The sequence below is a fragment of the Culicoides brevitarsis genome, chromosome 3 (genome assembly GCF_036172545.1).
Source record: "Culicoides brevitarsis isolate CSIRO-B50_1 chromosome 3, AGI_CSIRO_Cbre_v1, whole genome shotgun sequence".
Classification (NCBI taxonomy): domain Eukaryota; kingdom Metazoa; phylum Arthropoda; class Insecta; order Diptera; family Ceratopogonidae; genus Culicoides; species Culicoides brevitarsis.
Genome location: NC_087087.1, coordinates 19893005 through 19920299, shown reverse-complemented (window position 1 = coordinate 19920299; position 27295 = coordinate 19893005). Strand labels below are relative to the sequence as shown.

The following is a 27295-nucleotide window of genomic DNA, read 5'->3' as shown; positions in this document are numbered from 1 at the left end:
TATGAAGTAAATAATACTACTACTAAGATTTCAGAATTTCTACAGAATTTGGCTGTATCATAAAGTTTTGAACGCTTTGAGAGATTTGAGACAAAAAACATTTATTTAATTTTTATTTCATGTATCATATTTAGGTATACATTTAAAATTTAAAGTTGTCCTTCGGAAAATAAAACCAGCGATAATACCGCATTTCGAATTTGTTAACTATGTGATCGTTTTAACCGCGTAATTTTATAAATTTTTTTTTGACCACGTGACCTGATAAGTTTTTAAACCACTTGACTTGAAAGATTTTTAAACAACGTCATCTGAGAAATTTCTAAACCCCGAGCATCTAAATATACTACATTTTTTATTCGAAATGGGATAAAAATAAAATGTAAAAATACCCCAGAATGTCTGCCGAAGATTCCTATCTAATGTCTAAAGAACTCCTTCATGGCATTAAAAAAATATATGATGAGTATAAGGGAAAAGAAATCTGCCAAAGCAAAATGAAAGATGCAATACTCAGCGAGTAATTAAAACTCATATAAGTTGATTCTGCACATTTTTTACAATTTTTCTCTACTTTTTTCATCATAGGCTTCTTATGTATATTAATGACGACGTTGCCATGTCTGTGATTTGCTCTTAAAAAAATGTAGAGAAAAAAAATGTTTTCTGCAAATACATACAAAGATGTAGGTATGGATGTGAGGAAAAGTTATTTAAGCCTTTGCAAATGTATATGTGATAATTGAAAGGATTTTTTTCTACTGCGTACTCTTAAAATGCATTCATTGATAACATAATACTTGTTTGTGTGTAACATATATCTGTAAGCAAATACTGTGATTATAGCCAGACAGAATTGAAAAGAAGTAGATGATGATAATAATAAGGCTGAATATAAGATATATGCCTCCTTTACCTTAGATATCTTTCATAAGTTTTGTTTTAAATACATGTACAGTTTTTTCTTTGGATTTTGAAAGTATTATAGTTTTTTTTTATTTACTTTACTGCTTTTCGTTCAACAAACAGAATTCTGCAAGTACAGAAATCTGATTTATTTTATGTCTTCGAGTAAAAGTGTAATGAATAAGTTTTTTTCATGTTAAAGTATTTCTATCTAATGAGCATCTCATCTGTAACGATTTACCATATATTTATGAGTTTTATTTATTTGACACAAAGAACAGATTGTGCAAAAAAGTCTCTTAAAATTTCATATTCAGGACGTAAACACTTTAGAATTAAACTAAACATCTTGCTTATGATAAAAAAAACCTAAATTTTTATCTTTTTAGTGGGTGTTTAGGTAATAATTGTTTACCTCATTTTAATTGTAAGAATAATAAGATGTAATTGTGTATCAATTAATCAATCATCTTAAGATTGTGCGTAAGGTTCGAAACACAAAAACATAAAACACCGTAAAATTTGTGTGCGTGCCAGGTGGTGTTCATCGTTTAATTGTTACTTAGACGAAAAAAAAACATAAAGGTGAGCGAACCATTTTTATGATTGATTTATTTCAATGATGCCCGGACACAAGGAACCGTATGGCACAAAAAATTCGAAAGATTATTCTTTCTTTATTCATTTTAAGGCTGTGTATTTTTAAACTTTTATTTTGTCGGCTGTTTCTTACACACGACGCCTAACCGCAACGCACGGGCCAAAGTAATTAAGTGAGCGTCATTCAACTTTGCCTGTTCCGATAAATTTTAGAGATATCGATTTTCTTATTGAACTACGCCAGAATAACAGATAGGTGGTTGATCACAATCATGTTTAAATGATCTGGATTTTATGTACATTACTCTTTTCTTTCTTTAGGTCGAACAAAAGAAAACAAAAAATAATAAAGTTGACATGCGTTTATTTTTGAAATGAGAACAGATACTAAATACGGGCGGATTCTTCTTCTTAATTTCTATATCAATGATGTAAAAACATCGAAAAATTTTCAATATAAATGACAAAATTATGCATTTAATTTTTTTTTTTTGAAAAAGGTAAAAGGAGACATCCAAGTTCGTGTTAAAGAACTAAAATTAAAGATTTTTTTTACCACATGCCTTTTATCGTATGAATTTTGCCTGGATTTATGAGGATTAAAATGTGCATGCATTAAAAAGACAAAGGACTGAAGAAGAAAAAAAATGTGCGCTTTTTTTTCTTCTTTCTTTTCATATAACTAAAGTATAACATTACATAATTTCAGAAGAGAACGTGAATAATGAATGACTTAACAATTTATAGTGGTGGCACGGGCGGTCGTACAATAGAACAAAAAGATACGCATTTTTTAAAAGAATTAACTTTATTTACCTGAGAATTTTTATTACAAATGTTATTTGAAAAATAAGGCTTAAAGTTGCTTTCATATGATATTAATGCGATGCTAGGCAAAACGAAAAATATAGACGAAAAGAACATAAGATACGAGGTGCAATTCGTACTGTGTTGATGATTTTCCATAAATAAATAATAAATAAAACCTTCGAAACATATGTTAAATGTAGGATTACACTGCGTTTGTAAGAGGCATGATATATGCGAATCATGCACATTTTTTTGCTGTTCGAGATACTTTATGGTTTATTCTTTTGGAATTGAAACGCCATGAATGAAATTCGATATTTGGCAGATTGCTAATGTGATGATATTTTAGATATTACCGATAGACAACAAACAAGAAAACCAGACAATAGACGAATAATGAAAGTAATGATCTTAATGCTATTTAAAAATTAATAAACAAAGAAATTAAAATGAACAATATTTGACGTTCTGGACATTCCTTTCAAATATTTTCATTGTCGATAATACATCAATTATAACAAAAATGTATTTAGGTTTGTTGATCTTTAAACTTCTGTTGATATTTATAAAGTCGGTAGGAAGCTAAAATAAAAAAAAATTAGGTACTTGTATTAGGTAAAAAATCTTGGTTTCCTCTTTATTTCCGGCTAGAATATATACGACTGATCTCCAAGATGTTTTCTTGACTTAAAAATCATTGAAGAATATTTTTTTTTGCTCTACTTAGCTTTACGAAAATATAATTTATATCAAGATTGCATTAGACAATACAAATACAGCTGGTAAAGTCAATATAAAAGTTATGAAAATTTAATTCAGGTGATCAAAAAAGACAAATATTTAACTTTGTTTAAATAGGAAGGAAACGCAGTATTAAATTTCGAAGGACAATCTTGGTAAAATGCATTTTATTTTTGTACCAATTATTTTTACATTCTCAACTAAAAGAACTCTTCAAAAACTTAACACAGCGAGATTTTATATTTAAACTAAGTTTTGTGACAAAATGACTGTCCTTTAAAATACAAGCTGAAATATCGATATATCTCTCTTCAATCAGATTGAAAGTATCGATTTTATTGTTGAATATCTTATATTTACTATTATTATATAGAAAAGTTATGAAAATAAACACCGAAATTTTTATGTTACCAAGCAAGGAAAATAACATCTGCTCGTAACCCTATCGAAAGAAGAAACCAACATTTGCACAAAAATGCAAAAAGATCTTACGAAAAAAAAATCATGATTATGAATTTTGTGTCTGCATTTAATTTTTTTTGTATTTTATTTTGTTTTCCAATCCTTTTTGGCTCCTTATTTTGCAACAAAAGGCAGACATGGAAGCGTTTATCGCCTGTGTTACTATATTTTTCTTTATTGTCCCGGTTGTCGTTCATACACATCATTATTTTTCGTCCTTTAAATGCATTTTTGCAAAAAAAAAAAAAAATCTGATTCAATTATTTTTCCGAGTGTGCTAGATGTTGTTCAAAAAACATTTTTTGCTATCGTTCTTTATTTTATGGTTTCTTCACAATCATTTCTTTTGCTGAAATCATCAAAATGTGTATAAAAATGTAGACGAGAAAGTTAATTAATTATACTTTTTTTTTCCATAGACATGAGACCGTAACTCTTTCATTTAGTCATTTCAAATGGATCCATAGAGAAACGTTTTCATTCATTAAAAATAAAAAATGCATTTTTTTTTGAGAATTTGCTTTTGACCTCAATGATTAGCATTTTTTCCATTTCTTTGTGTTCTGAGTTACAAAATTTTATGAAATCGGCAATAAAGAATTGGATAGCCGACAAAGACTAAAAGTCTATAGATCTCTCGCCATGCTGAACACTTTTAACTTTCAACAAGCATTTTAAGTGTCATGGTACAATATACATTGTATTTTTGAATCAATTTAATAACATGATTAAAAATGTACTTCGCACTGACGCAAATGCTTAGTTTGATAATGAAATACCCACATACACGTAACCTATTTACTTTGAGAGAGAAATTTTTCTGTTTATGCAAAAATTTCATGCAAGAGAAACAATTACTTTTTTTTTTTGATAAAGAGTGTGATTAGCATATTTTTGCAATGACGCGTGTACTTGTGGTGTTCTTTTCGAGACGCAATCAACGTTGAATTCATATTGTTTTTCAGTTAAGATAAAACGAGGCCACCTGCAAAGAAATACGGGTTCTACGTACTAATTTGTTGTAATCAACAAAAAAAAACAACTCTTTCGACACGATTTTAAGTCTCAGAAATTTGCCAGAACTCTTGTGAATAATGTCTGGATTCATTCAATGCGAATTCCCTGGGTATTTTAGATAGAAATTTGATGTATTATTTTAATTGAACAGAAAAATATTAACGATTTCCTTTCAGTTTACTTTATTTTTTAACGATCGTCGTGTCCAGACTTAGAGAGAAGGGGCGTTTATTATTTATCATCATATTGAAATGTACTCAAGAGCTCAGTGAAGAAGAAAACTTTTTTTTTAATTGCCAAAAGCATAAATAATCAAGTAATTATGAGTGAGAATGGGAGATGACGATAACGGAAGACGTCTTGGAAGGAAGTTTACTATTGTATTATTGATGAAAACAAAATGTGGCAAAGGAAAGGGGCCTTCGTGTGTCTTTAAACTACCGTGAAAAATAAAATAGGCGTAAAATTATTTTTACTATTTTGTTAATGTTTTTAATAAATATAACGAAACATGTGTGTTTCAAAGTTGTATTTCTTAAAATCTGAAACTTTTTCTCAAATTTAGTTGATAAATACTTTTTATCAACAAAAACCACAAAAAGTACGCTTCACATGCGTCACTTTATCTTTCTAACAAAATTAAATTTTGCACATTTGATAAGACCTATTTTTTAAAACTATTTAAAACGGGAATAATGATGAAGAAGTCGCCAAATAGTGAAAATAAACAATTATGAAGCCACTAGGAGTAAACATAAAAGGCCGGCTAGAGACAAGAAAAACGAAGAAAATGTAAAAACAAAATTTAAAAGTTTTTTAATTAATAAATTAGTTCCATGCTGACTTTCTAGTGAAAATCCAAGTTTGAAAATTCAACTTGCTAATTTTGCTCAGTCTCGCCTAAATCTATAATAATATTATGTAATTTAGAAATAAAAAAAAATAAACTTTCATTGGCTAAAAACAAAAAAGGCAAGCAAAAAATCAGGTCTTTCTTTATATCAGATATGCCGTGTTTGTGTAGTTACAATCAAAATCCAATAAGAATAGACTAAATTAACGTTAACGCTATTTCCGACTTTCTTATTCGTGAATGAAGAAAAATCAACGAACACGAACACTTGTACAATCTTGTCTTGAAATAAAGAAACACAAAAGAATCGGAGAAAATTCTTCGTTACCCATTCCACATGCTTATTCCCCTTCTTGTTGCTCAACACAACCGAACAAAATAAAAAGAAAAGCTTCTTCAAATTATTAGTGTTAGTGCAACATAATTTTCTCACACAAACACAATATAATAAGAAATCAGACCTATAAGAAAGCTTCAATGAACTAAAATAAGGGGAACTCGAGTATTAAAAGAAAATATTTGTGACGTCTTTAAAGGAGGGACTTAAGTTCTCTGCTTAAAGAAGGGGAACCAGAAGATATTTGGTATAAAAGGAAGATGAAAAGGTAAGAAAACGACCTTGTCCTACTATACAATGCACTGCGTCTTGAACGTACGATCATCTGTTGCGTTCTTCACACTTGGATACTGGCTGATTTAACAGGGTGACTCTTCAATTTGAAATGCAAGGTCTTAAAAAAAATTAAAAAAGACGCTTCTTTGGCGTACTTTTGGCGCGTGTACATCTGCACTCTTTTACAAGACCGTTTTGATCAAACACATGTCTTTGCAGCTTGCATTTTCTCTCGTCATAAGCAAACAAAAGCAGTCTATTCCCTCATATAATTTTTTTTTCGGTTTGTAATTGTCTCTCGATATTTTACTTATAAAACATTTTTTCATAGAAAAATAACATCAAATACATGAGTCGAGACCCTTGAATTTATATATTTATAGGGGACATGATCGACTACGGTACGGAACGATCGTAGTTACATTCTACCTTCTGAAAGGTATAAATTCATGTGGGTAAAGACGACTGACGACGATAGTTGACAGCTGCAAAGTTTTTGTTCAGATGATGACGTAAAGGTGAAGTAAAAAATAATAAATTTGAAGGGGAAGACATTTCAAACGAGTTTCTACCTCTAGTTTGTCACAAATACATACAGAGAATGATCGACATTAAAGTTTCCTATGATAATGTATTTGAATTGTATCGTGGTGAGCTTGATTTGATGATATGTATTGTTATTTCTGTTTTATTCAACAGGAGCTTTATCGCTTAGGGTGAATTCAAAATATGAAAAATTTAAAAGAAAATTAAGAAGATTTAAATTTTAGAAACTTTCATTTTTATAATTTTAAAACTTTTAGATTCAATATCGCCAAAAAAAAAAAGCATTTTCCAAGTTTTTTTGAAAAAATATTAACATTTTACCATCACCCTAATGATAAAGTATGTTGCTGAGCAAGAAATAAATTTCCAAAGATAAAAACATGCAGTCACGATCGTCGTACAAAAATGAAAGCTATTGAACAAAAGGGAAGTTTGCGCAGACGTAAGAGGGTGACTTAACTTACACACATGAACTCTAATCTAGAGCTATATGAAAAATGAGACAGATGTTCTTTCTACTTCTATTCTTTTGAATTTTATTCGAAATTTATCGTATTATTGTTGTGTGTTGTTGTTCTACTTAAACATATAAGTGAATTGAATGTACAACAATGAAAGGGATCGCGATGAATTTGATGGATTAATAAAGCAAGATAGTGCTGTATGTTGCTTAGAGAAAAAAAAACTAATAAAAAAACATTCCATGCCAAACCATTTGACGCGTGCCTCTATCATTATGTAAGTTTTTTTTTTATCAAGAAACCCCTATGTGACATTTTTGTCTTTTCTTTGTTGATTTTTTTTTTGAAGTCTCATTTTTGCGAAAATATCTTAGTAAACTATGCTAATTTAATGCCACACGCATATGATTGATGGAAACTAACCTGCATAATTTTTATCACGGTTGTAAACTTAATTATTTCTTGATACATCTTTATATTTGGGTGCCTGAGAAACTTTTTCTAAATCGACAGATGTACCAATAAAATAATTCATTTTTAGATTTCAAATTTATTGACATCCAAAAAAATTTGAAAACAAGATGCATTTGCATGGAAGGATTAATTTTGTCTTTTTCTATACATTTTTACATATATACGATGTACAACAAATAATAAGTAAAGGATTTAAAGTCGGTTCCTTTTGCTATTGTCACTCAAATATTTTTCTTTTACTTTTGTAGGAAACAGAAAATTTTTTTTTGCAATTTTTGAAAAAAAAGATTGATGGAAACCAATAAGTGTTTATAATGTGTTTTTGAAGGATGTGCTCCCTGCACTAAAGGAAACTAATTTATCAAGAGATCAAAAAATGCAGGTAAAATATCGTATATCTAGCGTCCATTCAAAAAGTTTCCTATGATATTAACACTTTTAACAAAATCATCAACAAATGAAAAATTACAAAAAAGAAAGAAATCACAGAAAAAAATACTTGCATATTCAAAAGCGATTATGGGACCTTTCCACAACACAAAGAAATTGCATTGTATTGCAACAGATGCATTTCATACAGAATTTCTTTATAATGCGAGAAGATAGTCTTATTTTATGCCATTTGAATATATCTGTATAAACTAACCACAAGAAGATGCAGAAAAGGGTTTCTTTTCTTTTGTCATTCTATTTTAACAATTCACATTGTTATTTTCAATCGGATGGTTTATTTATTGTTTATTAAAAAGTGTGAGATTTATTGGCAAATCGATTGACAGAAAATAAATAAATGATGAATCATCTGACAATATTTCAGATGATTTAAATGAGTGCAAGTTTTATTGTGAGATAAACTCGTGGAAAAAATCGTTTATTTTTTTAAAAATAATTATCATTTATGTTTTAATATACCTACTTTAATGCTTGATATTTTAATATGTAAACTTTACACCCCATAAATCATTCAAGAAAATTTTCTTTCACAATAAACAATATCAATGAGCAATAACAATAGTGTAACTAAACCACGTAATTTAACAGTATATATATAAAATTATTTTTTTGTCTTGTAAGAAATAATTGAAATAAAAATAAAATGAGTTCTTTTTTACAGGTTTTTTTAGTTGTCATCTTCTATAATTCTATAAGAATTTATACTACATACAAAAAATATATAAATCTTAATTTTACGCAATTAAAGACACATTTCAGAGAGGGTGTTTCTTTCTTTTTGAATAATTTTCGTGAAAATTTAGTAAAATTAATTTTACAAAAAAATCGTTTTGAATGGAGCATATTAAAATAAACAAACAAACAAATGTGATTGTGAATTTTTTAAATTATGGTTTTAATAAAAATAATAACAATAAAACAAGCCTTTCAATATTTTATGTTGAGTAAAAGAAAACGATTGATGTACGACAAGTTAAGACAGGTAAATTATTGTAAAACAACTTTCGGAAAATACGACAAGTACTGCTGTTATTAATATTATTGTTATTTTTTAACACTATACTATTAATACATTTATTTTCTATACAATCACCGTGTGTTCAAGTACATAACAATCATTTTCTTGACACAACATTAAATTACCTTTCTCCAAGTTTTTGATTTGATGACAAGGAATAAATTATATTTTCCTATAAAAGTTCAAACATTATCTACAGTTTTTCACTTTTGAAAAGACAATCTATATTCATTTTATACAATTTATGTACGATGATTGCTTGTCAAACACGCGAGTTTTCTTCTGTTAAATAGATATTTAAAATAAAATATAATACAACAATATCGAGTCATTGTTGTTTTTATTTTGCTGTATTTCATTTATGTAATAAGAATCAATATTTTTTTCAATTCACCTTTTATTTCACCTGTATTTTATTAATATAATATAAATAAAAAGTGCAAATGGAACAAATGATTGAAAAATAGGAAATTAATCGTAACAGCTAAGGAAACGTTTGTTTCCGATCAATTATAAAAAATACAAATTGTTTATTTTTTGCTTCAATTCTCTTACGAAGTCTTGACAGCGCACAATTTTGCGGTTCTAAAGATACCTCTTGTATAAGCAAATTACTATTCTTATGCATGAATTAATAGCTTAATAGTTTTTGTACATTCCACACATTCATTTACGGATTTCTTGCCATTTGGATAAAATATACTTGAATCAACTGAAAAGTTTTTTAAAGTGACAGGACAGAATTTTACAGGCATCTTGAAAGATAAAAAGCAAACTTAACTGGAATTCAAACATTTGTTACAGAAATTAATTAAAACTATACATATATAGGTAGAGAAGAAACATTTTTTTTTTTGTGTTTACATATTGATTATTTGTTCCTTTTTGATTAATTAGTTTTGAATTTGAAGCCAATTTTCTTTAAAAAAAATCATTAAAAAATAGTTTTATATTTTCTTCAAAATTCGTAAATGACATAATTAAAAAGAAAATCTAAAATCTATCTATCTTGTGTGTTATTTTTTTTATCAAATCATTAATTTAATTTAATACAATAGATAGCAAAGTAAAGAGATACAAGACAAAAAAAATGAATTTACCATGTAATTAATTCCTGAGGTAAATAATGTAAACTTTCATCCACAAGAGACACACATACCTTTATTATGACCTTATTAATAACATTATGGAATAGTCGACGAAAAATGCATGAATAAAAAAAACCGCGTCCCTTCTTCTATATTTAAAATAAAATACATATAATGTACATCATGCCTTTGATGTGTTTCTATGTGCATTATTATCTTTTTATTTGAAAATATTTCATATGGAAAAGGTAAACGCGGTCCCTTTTCTCACTGTATTTTGTTAACTTGCCTTCATACAACACACGAAAACATCATCAAGAGAAGTACCTATATTGATAATAATTAACGCACTGTAAAAAAAATTATATGCCATAAAGTACATCGGAAAAGGATAAACACCTGGTCCTCAGTTTGCCTCAAAGAGAACTCTTTACTGGCAGAACTCATTGATCGGAAAAGGGTACGAAAATGTGCAAAATCATCATTTGAAACCAACTCTTTGCATTTAAAAATACGCGACTTTGTACATGCACAAGTATTTTTTGGTCAATATTCATTCATTTGAACGCACCAATAATGGGAGACACGATTGAATGATTTTCTTCCGTTCGAATTTCTCATTGCACTCTTAGCGCTGTGTCACATTAGGCACGTGAGTTCTATTTCGTTCTCCAAAGTAAAAATACTTTATGTAATAATCGCTGGACAGTAAATCCTTCCTATGATCAGCTACCGTATAAAAAATTTCATAAAAAATGATAAGGCACCTAAGCGACACTAATATTGCCCACGTACCACCAATAATTGTGCATTTATGATCGTAGCATGATCGTGCTCCTAAAAAAATATTTTCTGCGCTCTTGACCAGCCTAAGTGAGTAGCGATCTATTGAGTAGAACTGTGACGTGTTTCAAAGTAATTATTGTAAAAACACATTATTACCTACAAAATCTCTGAATGAATCTTCTATGAATCACTTGTTCATTGGAGCTTCGCATTCAATCATCAATTTAATCAAATGTGGAGACAATAAATAAGTACTACACCTTAAATACAATACCGCGTTCGCTTTACCTCTTTTTTGCTCTTTAAATTAAAATCCACCTATTTCCGTTCAAGTACTTGTGCCCGTTGAAAGACTATTGGTTGAATGATTAGCGGCAATAGGTGGAATCTTTTTACTTATATTGTCTGAATAACTACACAAATCTGGTAGTCTTTTTTATATTGTGTGGCATTGTCTCGCGAATGCTTTGTTATGCTCGCGACTTAATAGATGTGATCATCATTTGAATCACTGAAGCATGAGCTGATGTGTTTACAGGTGGAATGAGATGAATCGAGTATAAGATGCGCATCTCTTTTGTTTAAAATGGCGGAATTTCGAGTAATATCTCATGATTGGCACAACTCATCACTCGGACATTCACACTTGACGTACAATTATTCATTTGTGTGAATTTCAGTCCCATTCTTTTTGTCATCAAAATGACGATCTACTAAAATATGTATAAAAAAAGAAATTACCGGAACTACCGTCCAAAAACTATGAAGTAATATGTGTTCCGTTGATTATTGCTTCTGCTCGTTTACAGAAGAGTTTCACCGTGTCGTGTTCTAAATCTGAAATAAAATAGATTGTTTTTTATCAGAACAATCTAGACTGCAGGGTCAGTGCAATTTGTGTAACAAATTTAATTTTTTTTTTTTGTTTTAAGCTGTTCCTAACGAAACTCAAAAACAAAGTTTGATTTTAGAGTTTAAAATGTTTTGTTCAAAATAATTTTGACCAAAATATGAGTCTTTTATAGTAATTTTTAATCGTTTTATTTAAATTTAAATCGTTTTATTTTTTTAAAAATTATTTTTTATTATTTTTATTTAAAAAAAAATCGTTAAAAAAATGAAAATATTTTATTTTTTTAAGAAATTTAAAAAAATAAAATTTAAAAAAATAATCTGATAAAAAATTTGTAAACATTAAACTTTTTGAATTAAAAAGCAATTTTCAAAGAAATTTTTAAAAAATTGTCCCCCTTAAAATGTTAAATAATATTTTACTGACCCTTATATTATACACTCTCTATAAAACCAAAAGCAGTATCTCCACTATATGATCAAGCGATTGCACAAGTTAAAGTCCAACAAAAAAGACGAACATGCGTGACAAAAAGTATATTCTACATCACACACAAAAAAATATCGTTCTGCTCTATGGAAATGGAATCACTTGTTGTTCCTGTGTGATCTACTGTATGAAATTCTAGAAATTGTTTATATGTACAGTTATTGCTTCAATTCAATCAAATTCGTGTACTCAGCCAGTGATAGAACAAAGCACCGGATATGAGGAAGTATTATTATTATCATTAAAATCAACAGCATACAACGCAAATTGACTTGAGTTTATTAGTGTATGAAGTAAATTTATACCTACATGCATGGTAAAGAACACGGTTGTAGAGATATTTGATGTTTAAGAGAGAAACTTTTTTTTTTGTTCTAATATATTCATTTGTGTTCCAATTGAGGTACGCTTCAAATAGTTTTTGTAGCTATGTAAATGAGAGTTATGAATTTTGCAGCTCTGTTTCACACGAGTGTGAATTTTTATTTGATCGTTTTACTTCCGGTTAAGAACATTAAGAAAGTTACTGTTTCAAAATCAAAGCATTTTTTGCAAAATGTTCCATCCACTTTATTATTTTTTGCATAAATGAAATCGGAAGTTTATGCGTTTCAACAACCACTTTAACTGTTTCCGTGAATGTGAAAGGGTGGAAGGAATTTAGATGTCTCTTAACCTGTGTATAATTTATTATTTCACCAACTTGCTCAACACAACTAATTTTCGCAAAAAGAACAAAAAACCTATTCAAAACTACTTTTTTTATAATTCCTTGATTTAAAAGAACATTTTATCACTTATTTGCATTTCTTGCGTTTAGTTCCCCATTTGTGTGAAATTTATTGGGCACCTTTAAAAACAGGAAATGAACAAAGGAAACTCAGGTTCACATTGAATTGTAAGGTGTTTCAGAAATTAGGGTCGATTTTACTTTTCTTGTTTCTTGGAGGAATTATTTTAATTACCTATGCATAAATGCACCCATTTGTGATCTTGGGAAATTTAAATACTTATGCGTGAGATCAATCATTGGAACCACCCTTGCTTTCTACATTTCGATATTGTTGGTGCTATATGACTATTTTGTGTGGGAAAATTAGCGGATCGTAACAGAAACTGGACATTTGTCTTTAGATTCCTTTAGTTGAATGTATTTTTAAAGGGTAACATTTGCTTTGAAAGAATATATTTAACAATAAAAAAGATAATTACACCAAACAGGAAGTAAATTTTACAGAAGAAATATTCACAACAAAAATAGCAAGTTTTGAATTTAATTTGATAAAGATTTAGTTAAAATTTATTTATTTTTGTACATAAATACAGTACGCTTTAATATTTTGTGGTATATTTTTAAAAGCAAGTTTTCTTTTAATACTTTTCCTGTACTTTACCCCTTTACAGTTTTTTTTTGTTGTGGTTACTTTTATTATTATACTTTACTTATTCCCAACATAAAAGGAAAAAAACATATTCTCACACTATTTCTTTGTTTTGCACCAGAAACAAAACAAACTCAAGATAAACATTAATAATGAAAGGACAATATAATGAGAGTAAATGATATTTCAAATGAAAAAAGAACATATTTTGTTCTGTTTCTTTTGTAAACATCGTAATGCTTGCAATTATAAGATATGTATGTTTGTACGCCGTGTAGGGTGAGACTTGATTAAAAATATTTTGCATATCTTGAGTACAACATTAATATATTAGGAACGGTCGAGTGCCTTGAGAAAATGAAAAACAAAATGCGTTGGTGCACAAGCACACATATAAGAACAAGAGGATTGATGTGAACAATACTAATAATAAAACGAACTAGCAATAATAGCTCCTTTATGAGGTTCGTCATTATGCAATATTCAGATTTCCACTTGTATTGTCTACATTTCACTTAAGGATGCACTAAATCATATACAGATAAAGATTATAAAGTTGGTTGATTTTGAAGCTCAATATCAACAATGAACGGCAGGAAATTTTTCATTTGAATGTGTAGGTATATTAGCTCATGTCGGTTATTTAAAAATAATATGGAAAAAGTAAAATAAACAACAAAATAAAAAATGCATACATAGGAATGATTATGATTGATTTCCTCATTCAGGGAAAAAATGAATGCAACTTTCTGTTCTTCTTGCTTACGTTGTGAATTGCAAAAGTGGCCACTTGTAATTTTTTTGTTAGTATGCTTTTAAGTACATGTGGGAGCAAACAACTCGCATTTTATAAAAATAATAATAATAATTAAAGATAAAGTTTCACGAGTATTCTCATTATTACAGTATTTTTTCATGAATTTTTTTTAAGTTTCATGAAATAAATATAATGTTTTTAAATTAATAAAAAAAAGTCTTGTAGTTCTTAATTATTTTTCAGGTATATATTTTTTGTATTTTTTTTAATATATATTTATTTGTACTTTCATGTATGAAAAATAAAAAAGGTGAAGCAACAGATTTTTCAATAAATTTGATGTTTTTTTTATATTGAACACTTATTCAAATTTAAAATTGTATTATGTATATGAGTATGTGTTAATGAGCATACTTTTGATACTGTTGCATTCTTTAAAAAAAACATTTTTTTAATTTTTTACAGTCAATTTAGATTTGATATCTTTTGTATAAAATTAATTTTACAATAAAATATTAAAATTTATATAAAACTAAAATGAAAAAAATAAGTGAGGTCAAATTCTAATACAATCAAAATCAATTCAGTTTCTAACATTATTGAAGAGACACTTTGACTTTTGTGGAGTTTGGTGCGCATCGTTGAAAATTAGTTATAACCAATAATATGGTGAAAATATTTATAAAATCCAACTTGTCAAACATGTTTATTATGAGTTTTATTTGATGGCGAGAGAAAATATGTAAAATAGAAAAACCTAGACTAGGCAAAAATGGGGGTCTGATAAATGATTGTGCATAAAGTCGACACCAAATTTGGGTCATGTCATCGTCTTGTCGTTTAATTTTAAAAACGGCATTGTTAAAAAATTATTCTATTGTGTTATTTGCTTGATTTTTAGAGAACAAGTCGAAAAATTTAACATTTTTTCTATTTAAATGCAATAGTAGATAAAAACAACTGCTGTATCATGAAAATTCGTACTTTTAAAAACACTTACCCAACATCAGTGACACAATTTTAATGAATGAATCTTATCGATGTTTTGTTGTTGTTGTAATGAAAGTATCTGAAAATGAGAAATTCTGAATTAAAAATTGTTCAAATTCTAAAATATTAATTTTCTTCATCTCCATTAAATTACATAATTATAAATAAAATACTAATATATGAATGTTCATAAAAGTTGAGCATTAGACTTAAATTTAATTTTTTTGTATTTGTTTTGGTAGTTCCAAATGAAAATAAAAAAAATAATTAATATTTTTAAAAAATTTTTTTTTGTATATGGCCCCATTCATTTAAAAAAATTATAAAAACATAGAAGCTTATTCAGGACTTTAAATTTAGATTCTTTGGTTAAAATTCATTCAAAAACATAAAAAAAAATCATGTATTTTTGCAACTCCAACTATATGAAATTTCTGTATTTCAAAACAACTATACGCCGTTAACGCCATCTACATTCAAATAGATAAACATGCATCTGACTAGCGATTTGAATTAGCATGTCGCAAATTTGTTTCCAATGGACGCGGCAGTACTTTATACTTGATAAATTATTTTAATTTTAATTTTATTAATTAATTAATTAATTAGATGTAATATTATTCATAAAATATTTTACTATTAAATGTATTCATAAAAATCAAAATAAAAATATGTTCAGTTGAAGATATTTAATGTTCTGTAGACACATATTTTTATCGTAATGAATCACTAATATCATTTTTAAAAAGAAATAATTAATTTTTCACAAAATCGAGCTGCTTTTATTGTAGGTATATTGAGATATGTGCACATCAAAATATTAGGTTTTCAAAATATTATTGTAGTTTATAAAAAATTGTTTATAAAAATACCACATTTGATGTTTGTTCAAAATTTAATAAGCGCAAAATTTAATAATAATTTAAAAATATAACTGGAAACTATTATTTTTTTGAAGTACTTATTTTTGTTTTAAAAAAAATTACCACACAAAAAAATCCAAAATTTAAATTTTGGTCTGAATTTTAAAAGATTGCATAAAACTGATTTTTTGGCACATTATACTTTTTTTTTACATTAAAAATCCCATTAAAATTCAAAAATTACAAATTTGTTTCAAAAATTTATAATTAATTTTAAAAAAACGCTTTTGTAGTCTCACAATATTTTATTGAAAAATATTTTTACGTGGTTATTTTGAAAATATATTGACAGCAATTTAATCATTTTTTTATTATTAAGAAGACAATCACTTATATTTTATTTAAATTTTGTAGATACATTTTTTTGCAAAAAAAAATCTTTAATCATTTATTTATTTTACAACTTAACATTGAACAAAATAATTTTTCGTCTTCAAAAAAAAAAAAAAACAAAAAAGACACCAAATTTCTAAATAAATATTTTCCATACATATGTTTTTAAGTCTTGGATAGAAAAAGTTTTTTCCACTTTGAAAAAAAATATTTATTCTTTTAAATTAAACCGTTTATTTTTTTGTGTTTTTATTTCTAATTTTTATGTATCATGTTTTTTTACAATTTTAATATTTTTTTCATTGCACATAAATTTGATCATTTTTACTTGTTTCTTATCAACAGATGAAGCACACATATTTTTTCGGAAAAATATTCACACACGTTTATTGCTGGTTTTGCCGTTCTATGATACAATTTATTTCGATTGTACATTTTTATTTTATTCATAAAACATAGTATTAGAATGTACTAAGTAAATAAAAAATTCCATTTGACCACAGTTTTTATTTTTTTTACACAACAATATTTTTTTCTCACTTAGAAAAAAAATTATTTTCTATTTTAGATCTTTGATTAGAAATTAATTCATTTTTTATTTTTAATTCTCATAAAAAATCTCTGCTTTCATATTTTAATTCTTTTTTTTTTTGATGTATCAATTTATTTTTATTTTTGCAGAGAAAGTCGATCTGAACCGTAAGAGAGCTAAATTAGATATGGTGCAACTTCCTGAAGTGACGACAGTATTATAATAAGAAAGAAGACGTTTTGCACTCCTTGTGATATCACTTGGAGATTGTGTGTAGTGGAGTAGTAGAGAAAAAAACAAGTACTTGAGTTGCTGTTCTGACTCCTACGAATGTCTCATGTATGTTTGTAGGATTCATATACATTATATTATGGAAAAGAGAAGAAGTTACACTACTAGAATTTCTGAAAAGGGGTGGTTTGATTTTATAAGTTAAAGGAAAAATTTTATAAACTCTATAATGGCACACGAGCACACGAGCGCTGTCGTATAGCTGTAGAATATTATTACCAGAGAAAATGTTGTATCTAGCACTTATGATTATTATATGTTGAGGGGTAACTTGAGATGGTTCGGTCACTTTTACACTATTATCCACCGTATATACATCCAAACAGTATCTGAGTATGGACCAAAATATATGTATATTATTTGTGTGTATACACTATTTTTTTTATTGTTATTACTATACTATTTCTCTACAAAAAACAGTAATGTATGATAGTACAACAGTGTATTTTGACACACGACGACACGAGACGGCGATGTACTAAACTCTGAAGTCGGTATAAAATATTCTTTTTCTCTTTGTATTATTTTTTTTATAATTTTATATATACACACTTTATATTATTTTTTGTTATATCTGCTTGCTGTATGTAACAAACGAGAGGTCTTTTGTGTATGAATGCACACAAACACACACACACACACACACAAACGGAAAATTAAATATAAATGTATGTACGCGCGTGTGACCGAAGATGTTTTTCCTCCTAAAATATTTGCAGCAACCTCGTCCGACTTTTAACTAACGACTGACGACTTGAGAAATACAACTTGCCTTCTTTCCTTTTAGATAGTCTTATACACACACAAAACGCTCTTATCTCATACGAATACACGATATACGCGCGGGGGTGAGAAAACGAGCATGCGCTTCTTCATCTAACATCATCTCCTCTGTAATATCATATCAGTTCTTTCTATCATTATCATATGAATGTGTACTTACAGGACCTCATAGCTCTGTGTGCAAGGAGTCTCAGTAAATTATTTTATTTTACAACACATGTATAAAAAAACTACCCCTTACACAAACGACTTGCGTATAAAGTAGTACTTTCACACACACACGCAAACCTCATCAACATAATATTTTCTTGTTTTTCCAACACCACCACCACCCATTTTACCCGAACCATAATAGCCCCCTCTTTTCTCAAACATAACATCGGCTCATTCATACACACACACACACACACACCGACATGATGTAAGAAGGAAAATGTTCGTGGACACGAGTTTACTCGTTTTCCACGAGGTATACTCTACAAATTTATTCAGGGGCAAATAGACGAAGAAACTACAGAAATGCATATTTTTCTACGTGTATGAACTTGTAGGATTTTTATAAATGCATTTCATATATTTTTTTTAAATATTAAATTTTAGTAAATTCTATTGATTATTATTGAAAAACAATTTAATACAAAATAAAAACGTATTTTTTTTTAATTAACGTAATATTTAAAGATAAAGTAAAATTCAATGCAAACAATTTTATAAAGCTACTAATTAAAATTGGTAAGATAGAAAACAATACAAAAAAGTTGAATTACTTTTCAATAATTAAACAAAAACAAAAAATAGAAAAACAAAGTATTTTGAAGTAAATAAAAAGTCAAGATTCTACAAAATAATTGAAAAAAAGAGAGAAAAAAAATAAAAACTTTATTTTACTCAAACTTGTTTGTGATTTTCAGATAGACTTTGATATCGAAATCAAGAAAAAATGGTAGAAAAAAAACATAGAGAAATTGAATAACTCTTTATCAAAAAATCATAGCAACAAACACAAAATGATGAAAAGACGAAAATTAATGTCTTTTTCCATTTTGTTTTGTCTCGGTTTTTCTAGTAAAAAAGGAAAAGAAGTTGATTTTTATTTTAAAAGTAATAGTAGAAAAAAACAAAATAACTATTTTAATTTTTTGCATCGCTTTTTGCATATGGAAATAAAACATAGCATTTTAATTATTTTATTTAAACTTTAATAAATTAAAAAACGTAAATAATATCAATTGATATTTTTGGCAAAGATTTTTTTTTACTTTTTCACTTTTATCTTAACGTTATTTTTAATTGTGCAAATTATTGAACTTAATAAAAAAATTATTTACCTGCGATTTTTCTGAATTTTGCTTTGTCTTGTTGTATTTTGTCAAAGTTTCCAAATATTTAAACAAATGTGTTGTTTATTCGTTTATTTTTTCATAATAAAATGAACTCAGTTGATAAATATTTTAGTCCAGGATATTTCTGATATTTGTATCTGTAAATTTTGATTTTTTTTCCTTTAACTATTTCTGCTAAATTGTTATATTTACCAAAAATTGTGTGGATTTTTGTTAGTTTACCAATTTGTTTTTTGTTTGAGTGTTAGTATAAAAAACGAGAAACTCAAAAATGTTATTATGATGTTTGATTACATTTTCTTTTATTTTTTTTATTTTAATATTTTTTTTTCAGAGACGAATCTTGAAATTTGTTTTTATATGTTTAAAATCAAATAGTCATTTTTGGTCTTTTTAGTTATTTTATTGTAAGTTTATTTTAGTTTAGATATTTCTTTTTTTTTAATTCATTATTTTTTTTTCAAGGTTTGTTGTTAAAGATATTATTTTTACACCACACACAATTTGTTTTTATAAGTTTGGCTGTTGATATTTTTGAAGGTAACTTAGTAACTTTTATTTTTACAAGATGATGTATTTCTTCTTGTTGACTGATGTTGTTTCTAAATAAAAATATTTTTTGTACTTTTTAGTCCGAGTTATTTTCAATACAATTTTATATACTAATATATCAAATATGATTCGAATCACTTTTTTGCTCAAGAAATAGTTAAGTAACAAAATAATAATAAAATTAAGAAATTGTTTTTTAATAAATATAATTTTAATGCTTTATTTTTGTTCCACATGTAATTTTTTTTCTGTGTATGTATAAGCCGGTCAGAACTAAACTGAATAGAATTGCAAATCAAATATTTATTTTTTTGTTAAATATTACGGGCAAATGATATAACGATATTCAGGATTCATATAAAAGCTTTTTATATAACATATTATTATATACATACACACACAATTCGCGTTTGGTTTACTAACGCTCAACAAAAGTAACTAAATTGATAATTCACTAATTATTTTCAATAAGGCCTGTTTTTTGTCAAAAATGCAGCAATGTACATAAGCGCAGTATATTTCATAAGGCTATCATAACCGTACACATAAATGCTGCATGCACATTTATATAAATTTGCATTGAGAGATGCCATTATAATGATAATAATAATATCATAATGAAGAGACACAAATGAGTCATACACCGGGGATATTCGTGTATGTGTGTTGAAATTTGTTTCGGCGTTGAAGAGTAAGTACATGTATGTATAAAACAATTTTTAACTAAAATATAATAACAATATTAAAAAGTTTATTTTTTCTTTTCTAGTATCATTAATATATGTATGCATCATTGTATTATGATGTGATATATGTGCATATATTTATGTGCGCGTGATTCGAATTAAATTTCATATATTTGTTTATATATGTATATATTATTGTATGATTATCATTGTTATTAATATATATAAAAATTGTATACATAGTAAGGATACTATTGTTTGTTTTGGTTCATTCGTCGTACTATTTTACTCACAATTATATTTTGTATTTATTACTTATGCACACACAAACTGATTGTTCTTTGCTAGTATATCAATGTTTTAAGATGTTAATATTTTCTGATTATTTTAACACACAATTGGATTGATCAAGCCCAAGTTTTTTGATGTTGAATGTCTGCATTTAACCGCTGTATTGGTTAAAACTTTCTATTCTTATGTATCCACTAATGCATTAACTTAACTTATTATCTTAGTCTTAATATTATTTTATTATTATATTAAACTTTTAATGTATACTTAGACGAACACTTATTACTTTTATGTTTTTTTTTCAATGATAAATAAATATATTATGTGTTTTTTTTCGTTTTAGCATTAAATTATAATAAAAATATAGTTTTCATTGAAATTTTTCTATAATAAACTTTTTTTTGCCTGAATATGCTACTTGGCCGAATCTTGATTTTTCGTAGCTTATAATTTTTTTTATAAATCAGGTAGAAACACTACTTTTATTACTTTTTCACTGTTAGTTTTAGTACATTTGGAAAGTTTTTTTTTTGATTTAAAATACCGGAAAGCAAATTAGGATATATGCCAATTTTCTTTTAATTTTTATTATTGTTTAATTTTTTATTTTTATTATATATGATTATTATGATTTATATTAGTGTGAACAAGTATAATAATAAATATGGCATTGCGCGTTTAGGTGACGATTACGCGTATTCACAACAACGCTTGAACAGCGTGACTGAGCGTCTCATTTCGCTCTAAAGAAAGTATTTGTCAGAGATTTGAAATTCATTTCTTTTGTGTATGTGTGTGTCTGTTTGGCTTGTGTGTTGTTAGTAATAGAAAATTTGTTGTATATGGGAAATCATCGGCTTTTTATGTAGCTTGATGTACCAGTTTATCTATGAAAACCCACACACACACAAACACACGTGTGCGGTGGGAGAAATGCTTTTTCCTAAAAAGTATTTATATATTTTATTGTGATAAGCGCGTGCGTTCAAATTTTTTGCCCCGCCTTTTATTTTTCCTTTTTTGCAAAAATAGCGTGCACTACACACAAATCTTCATGTGTTTCCCAAACAAAAATACTGGGAAAAAACATAGATAGCTACTTTTTACATACATGTAGGGTATATTATAAGCTTGGTGTTTTTTTGGAACATGCTCACATACACTATACCCAGAAACATAGCATCACCACCTGCTTTTCTTTTACCCACCACATACAGATACGACGGCGACGACATCAAAAGTATATAAAACCGGGGGGTCAGATACTCAGTTTTGCCACCCTGGACTTTGTTATTTGTGCGTATATATTATGGGGGTCGCATAGATTCAATGCAGTTATGAGAATACATAAAAAAAGACTATTCGCATGATACAGAGAAGGCACACCGGACACAAAAAAATTATGTGAGTGTAGAAGAAAAACATAAAAAATATCAGACACAACATTGATTAACTTAATGTTGTGCAAGAGGGTAACACTCTCTTCTGTTCTAGGTACAAAAATTTGAATTTGAAGATCAATGATTAAATTTGATACGAATTTAAAAAAAAATATAAATTAGTTTTTGTACATATTTATGCAATGCAATAACTTCACACAAAAAAAAAGAATCATTACAACAAAATTTAATTATATGTTTAAATCTGAAAAATAAAATACATGATTTTGGTTCTTAATCAAAATTATATGTATTATTTTCCAATTAATAATAATATATTGATCCAAGTTCATGTTGTAGTACTTTTGTTACTTACAAGGCAAATTTCGATTCACCCGATCGTGCGTTGCATGTTTGGGCAAATTTTTTCGCCTTGTTTTTTTTTTTGTCATCATGATTTTTTCTATATGTGTACATGGATCGGTACATCAATTGCATCATGATATTTTGTGTGTTTGTTTTTTTTTATTTTATTATTGTTTATTTCATAGACAATGGTGGTGGGTTAGTGAGAGGTGGTTAAAATATGCTTTTTTAGAATATTCTATCATATACACACACATCTGTGAACAAAATAGAAAAAGTTGAATTGCTGCTACTATACAAAAATATATTAGGCACACATTTGCATGACAAAACACATATTGTGATGATGCACTATTTAGAGGTTCATATATATGATTAATTTTGTGACACTTTTTGTATCAAACAAATGAATTAATACAAACTTTTTGAGAAAAATAATAAAAAAAAGTTAACTAATATTTATTTTTTTTTTTTATCGAAGAATGCTTCTACGATTTTTTTTTTATCTTAATCAATTTTTAAGAACGAAACAAACAACCCTTTTATTTCAATATCAAATCCCCCGTAATTCATGTTTGTTGTTTGTCTATCTGTCAATCTCTGGGATATATTTTTTATTGAAAGATATAAATGCTGTGCAACCTCTTTCTTCACATTTTTACACTCTCGTCAGTGTCGTCATTAGAACGGTAATATTATAATTAAAAAAAAAAGTTTTCAAAGTATATAACGAAATCGAGAAAAAACTGTTATCCAATATTGTTCATTGAAATAGCTCAAAGACCATTACATTGTACGGCCTTAACAAGACAAAAAAAAAACACCAACAAAAAATGTAAAAGATTCACACAGATATTTGAAAAAAAAAAACGGGTAGAGTATGCATGAATAACATCACCATAACGCAGTTAATTAACGTAAATTAAAGAATATCTTCTGTTGTACATCATACGAATAGTCTCACTCCAATATTTTATGGTGTATGAATGCACATTACTCCACTTGGACTGTAAAAAATTAGTATTCAAATGAAAACAAGGGTGACCGGATTCTTTTTGTCTTATTCGCATGTAATTTTTGTGTACGTGTCTTACAGTGAATCAAACGTATTTAATCCTTTTGTTGCTGCCTGCCATTTGATGCATAAACAATTAATAGGAAAATCTATTTTATTTTTTTTTTAATACAAAAAGAAAAGGGTTTAACTTGTTGTGTCAACAAATGTACTAAGAATTGAGCTCCTGCAGTGATAAATATATTGAAATTAAATGTTGGTTTGATTACGTCGAAAAATCTTTAAGTAACAGACCTAATTTTAATATAAATTCAAAAAAATAAACGTAATTTTCAATAATATCTGAACTCTTTTTGCTTTTTTTCATCGTATGTAACTCTTTTTGCTGAGGCATAGGCACAAAAAATCTAAAAAATGCTTTAAAAAACGAAATGCATTGAAAGGCAGTTTATGTGTAGCGCCAAAGTGCATTGTGAATGTAAAAACTGTTTGTTTTTCCTCGACAAAAAATGCTATAATTGTACAACTATACTTTGAACGATCTTTTCTGTATGGGATCTTTAAAACGACAACAACAAGAAAAATTAATAATGTCCATCAACCGTTGTTTAGTACCCTTTTATTCATTAATCTAATTTAAAGTAAATTTCTCTACAGAAAAAGTTTTGATATTATAATCAGCTTATTTTTCTATGAAGGCAATTTTCTTTTATTTTTCTCCTCATCATTAAAACTTGAGCACAAAGAAAAGTTTTAGTTTGTTTGTACGATTATTTATGCCGGTTAAGACCGAAACAAGAAATTTGAAAAAAAAAAAAGTTTTGCTGATAAAAGTTCAAATGAATGAACCAGTCCTGCAGCTACTTGCAACGGAACTATTAATAAAGTTTTTGCAACCTATAGATGGGAAATTTACGAAAAAAAAGTAATTACCAATAGCTCATAAAATTGTCTTGATACGCAAATTCTCTTCCATGGTTTATTTTCCTCAGTCGGTTGTATGTAATGTTTGAAATATAAAACGAATTTGTCAGATGAATAATGCAAGAGTCAGCGCTTTGTCTAGGGATTTGATCAAATATCCAAATTGCATTGCTTTGTATTTGTACGAACAGCAAAAAATAACATAATAGTAGTAACGGTCTTGCCTTACAGTCACATTTTTAGACAATACCCGCGAAAAAGGATATTAGACAGGCAATGAAAATGTTCAATATAGTACTTTTTCCGAATGCACATTATTATTTCCTCCTCTTGTGATAGACGTCTATCTACAACTCATTCATCAACTCACATATGTACATCAAATAGAGAAAGCATCCGCGAAATGTTTATAGAAAAGTTTTGTTTTTGATGCAAGGATGCATTTCGATACGAGACTTTTTTTTCATCATCAACATTATTTTCATTCTCAACTCATCAATAACTTCTATAGTTTGTATAGCCTCTATGATTCGTTTTAGAATAAAAATTTAGTCTGTTATGTTCTTTTGTGCCTATGTATAAGGGAGAACTTGGCAGTGGCTGGTGCATCGTTGCATTATTTTGCTTGTATGTTGTTCAGTTGCTAATTCACAAAAAAAAAACTGAGTGAATATTGGATAGACACGGTTTTTTTTTCTATATTTGTTGTTGAACTATAACACAGCTTTGCGCTTTTGTTCAAAAAACGTACGTATAACATTCCAATTGTGTATGTAACCAAAGAGGTTGAACTCATGCATACCATTAGAATTTTAGAGAGTTTAATGCTTTTAGGGTAAAACAATGAAAGAAATTTTTTGATTAATAGTAACTTTTTTTATATTATATGAAAAATAAGGAATTTGTCAAATAATATTAAATTTGCGTAATTATAATCTGGTTGAAAAGCACTTCTTCATGGAAAACCGTTAGTCAAGTGTAAAAAAATCGCCATTGCATTTTAGTGCATCCAGTACCATGCAGAAAAATAGCCTCATACTGTATTGTGAAACATATGAACCTTTTATTATTATTCGTTTTTTTCCTTTTATTTTTTTTTTATTTTACATCATAAAATGCACTTTCCTACATTTTTTGTGGAATGCTCTTTTCATTGCATACAAAACCGTATGCAGTAGCACTAGCTCTACATTTCAATTGAATAAATTGAATAACTGTTCAAAATACTCAACTACACTTTTTTATTATTAATTTGATAAATAGCATAAAATGTGCATTTTTGTTTTCATCTGCCCTCTTCCGAACGTGCAAAGTGAAAATTGCTACTGTAATGAAAGTAATTCACATATTCATATGAGTTCGACGTTACATTTATTCCAGTTCTACGATATCTTTTTGTAATTTGTATTCTCGTATATTATTTTGAATGATCGCTGACTTTAAAATTTAATAGGGTGGAAGTCTTCTGAAATCGTAAAATCTAGACTGCAATGAAAAAATTCTATAAATATAAGTTTTTATGTAATTCTTTTGTAATTTGATGTTTAATTATATCAAGAAAAATTATTATTATACAGAGACCTTCAAATAAAAAAATAACTTTTTTTTTTATACAATGCCTTAAGCCATCTTAGGAAATTTTCCGGTAGTAAGGACCATGACTACGCCCATATCTTTGCAAATTTCAATCTAGAGTCGATAATTTTTGAAACTCAGTCTATATTGGTTCGTTTTTCTAGTTATTTTTTCTTCTCAGTCTGGTCAAAGGATCGATTTTTGCATGATATTGATTTTGTTGCATGATATTGTGGTTCAAGTCATGGAATTTTGTGGCCTAATTAAAAGTAAAAATTTAAAAAAAAAATATATTTTATTTTTTGTGCCAAAAACAAAGTAGTAAGTATAGGGAACATACACTACAAAAATAAACGATAAAATCTCGGAGAAGCAGTCCTGCAAGCTGAGCAATGATTTTTGTTCATGATCAATTACAATTAGCATTATTAATTATGCATGCATGAGTGGCAATGGCTCTCATACACTAAAATATTATATTTTTATTGTATTGTTGCATCAATCAAATGCATTTTGTTTATTTCTCTATAGACTTTTTTCTCATATATTATTATGTTTATTTAATTAACAATCCGCACATAATTTAACAATGCATAAATAAAAATACAAAAGAAAAAAAACATATAGTAAAGATTCGTTTCGAATTTGTAGGACTCTTTTGCTCCATTGTGGTACGTTCTCGGTGTAACTGAAAAACCACAAGGGTGTTTCATTCCATTCAATAATTTAACAATTTAATTTCGTGTGTGCATGTGGCTGCTTGGCCAAAAAAAAAAACCAAATACATATTGTGTGAAAATGTTCGAGTGTAAAATGAACCACAAATGTCCATAAATGAGTAATAAAATGCTAGAAACCAATTTCTAAAGACAACCATATTTATGGTGAATCGAGAGATTTTCTAAGAAAAGAAACTCGTCTGCAATTGAAAAGCAATAAAATAAACTCAAGGAAATATTTCAATTCCAATACAAGTGATATTTGCCAGATGGTTGTCATTTAT

The 27295-nt window shown here is 27.6% G+C and overlaps 1 protein-coding gene across 7 annotated transcripts in view; it reads right to left on the bottom strand.

Annotated features, from left to right (window-relative positions):
• Nucleotides 1-27295, bottom strand: part of LOC134833105 (homeobox protein prospero) — a 48960-nt gene that overhangs the window by 15505 nt on the left and 6160 nt on the right. For 4 of the 7 annotated variants that reach the window (XM_063847302.1, XM_063847306.1, XM_063847307.1 and 1 more), the window contains exons 1-2: nucleotides 19490-20170; nucleotides 15310-15378 (exon numbers count right to left, since the gene is read on the bottom strand). The gene's annotated coding sequence lies outside the window, so the exon portion shown is untranslated. Of the gene's footprint in view, nucleotides 1-15309; nucleotides 15379-16712; nucleotides 16773-17597; nucleotides 17679-19489; nucleotides 20171-27295 lie in introns of those variants that run through there. The other 3 variants (XM_063847303.1, XM_063847304.1, XM_063847305.1) reach the window with 3 other exon arrangements.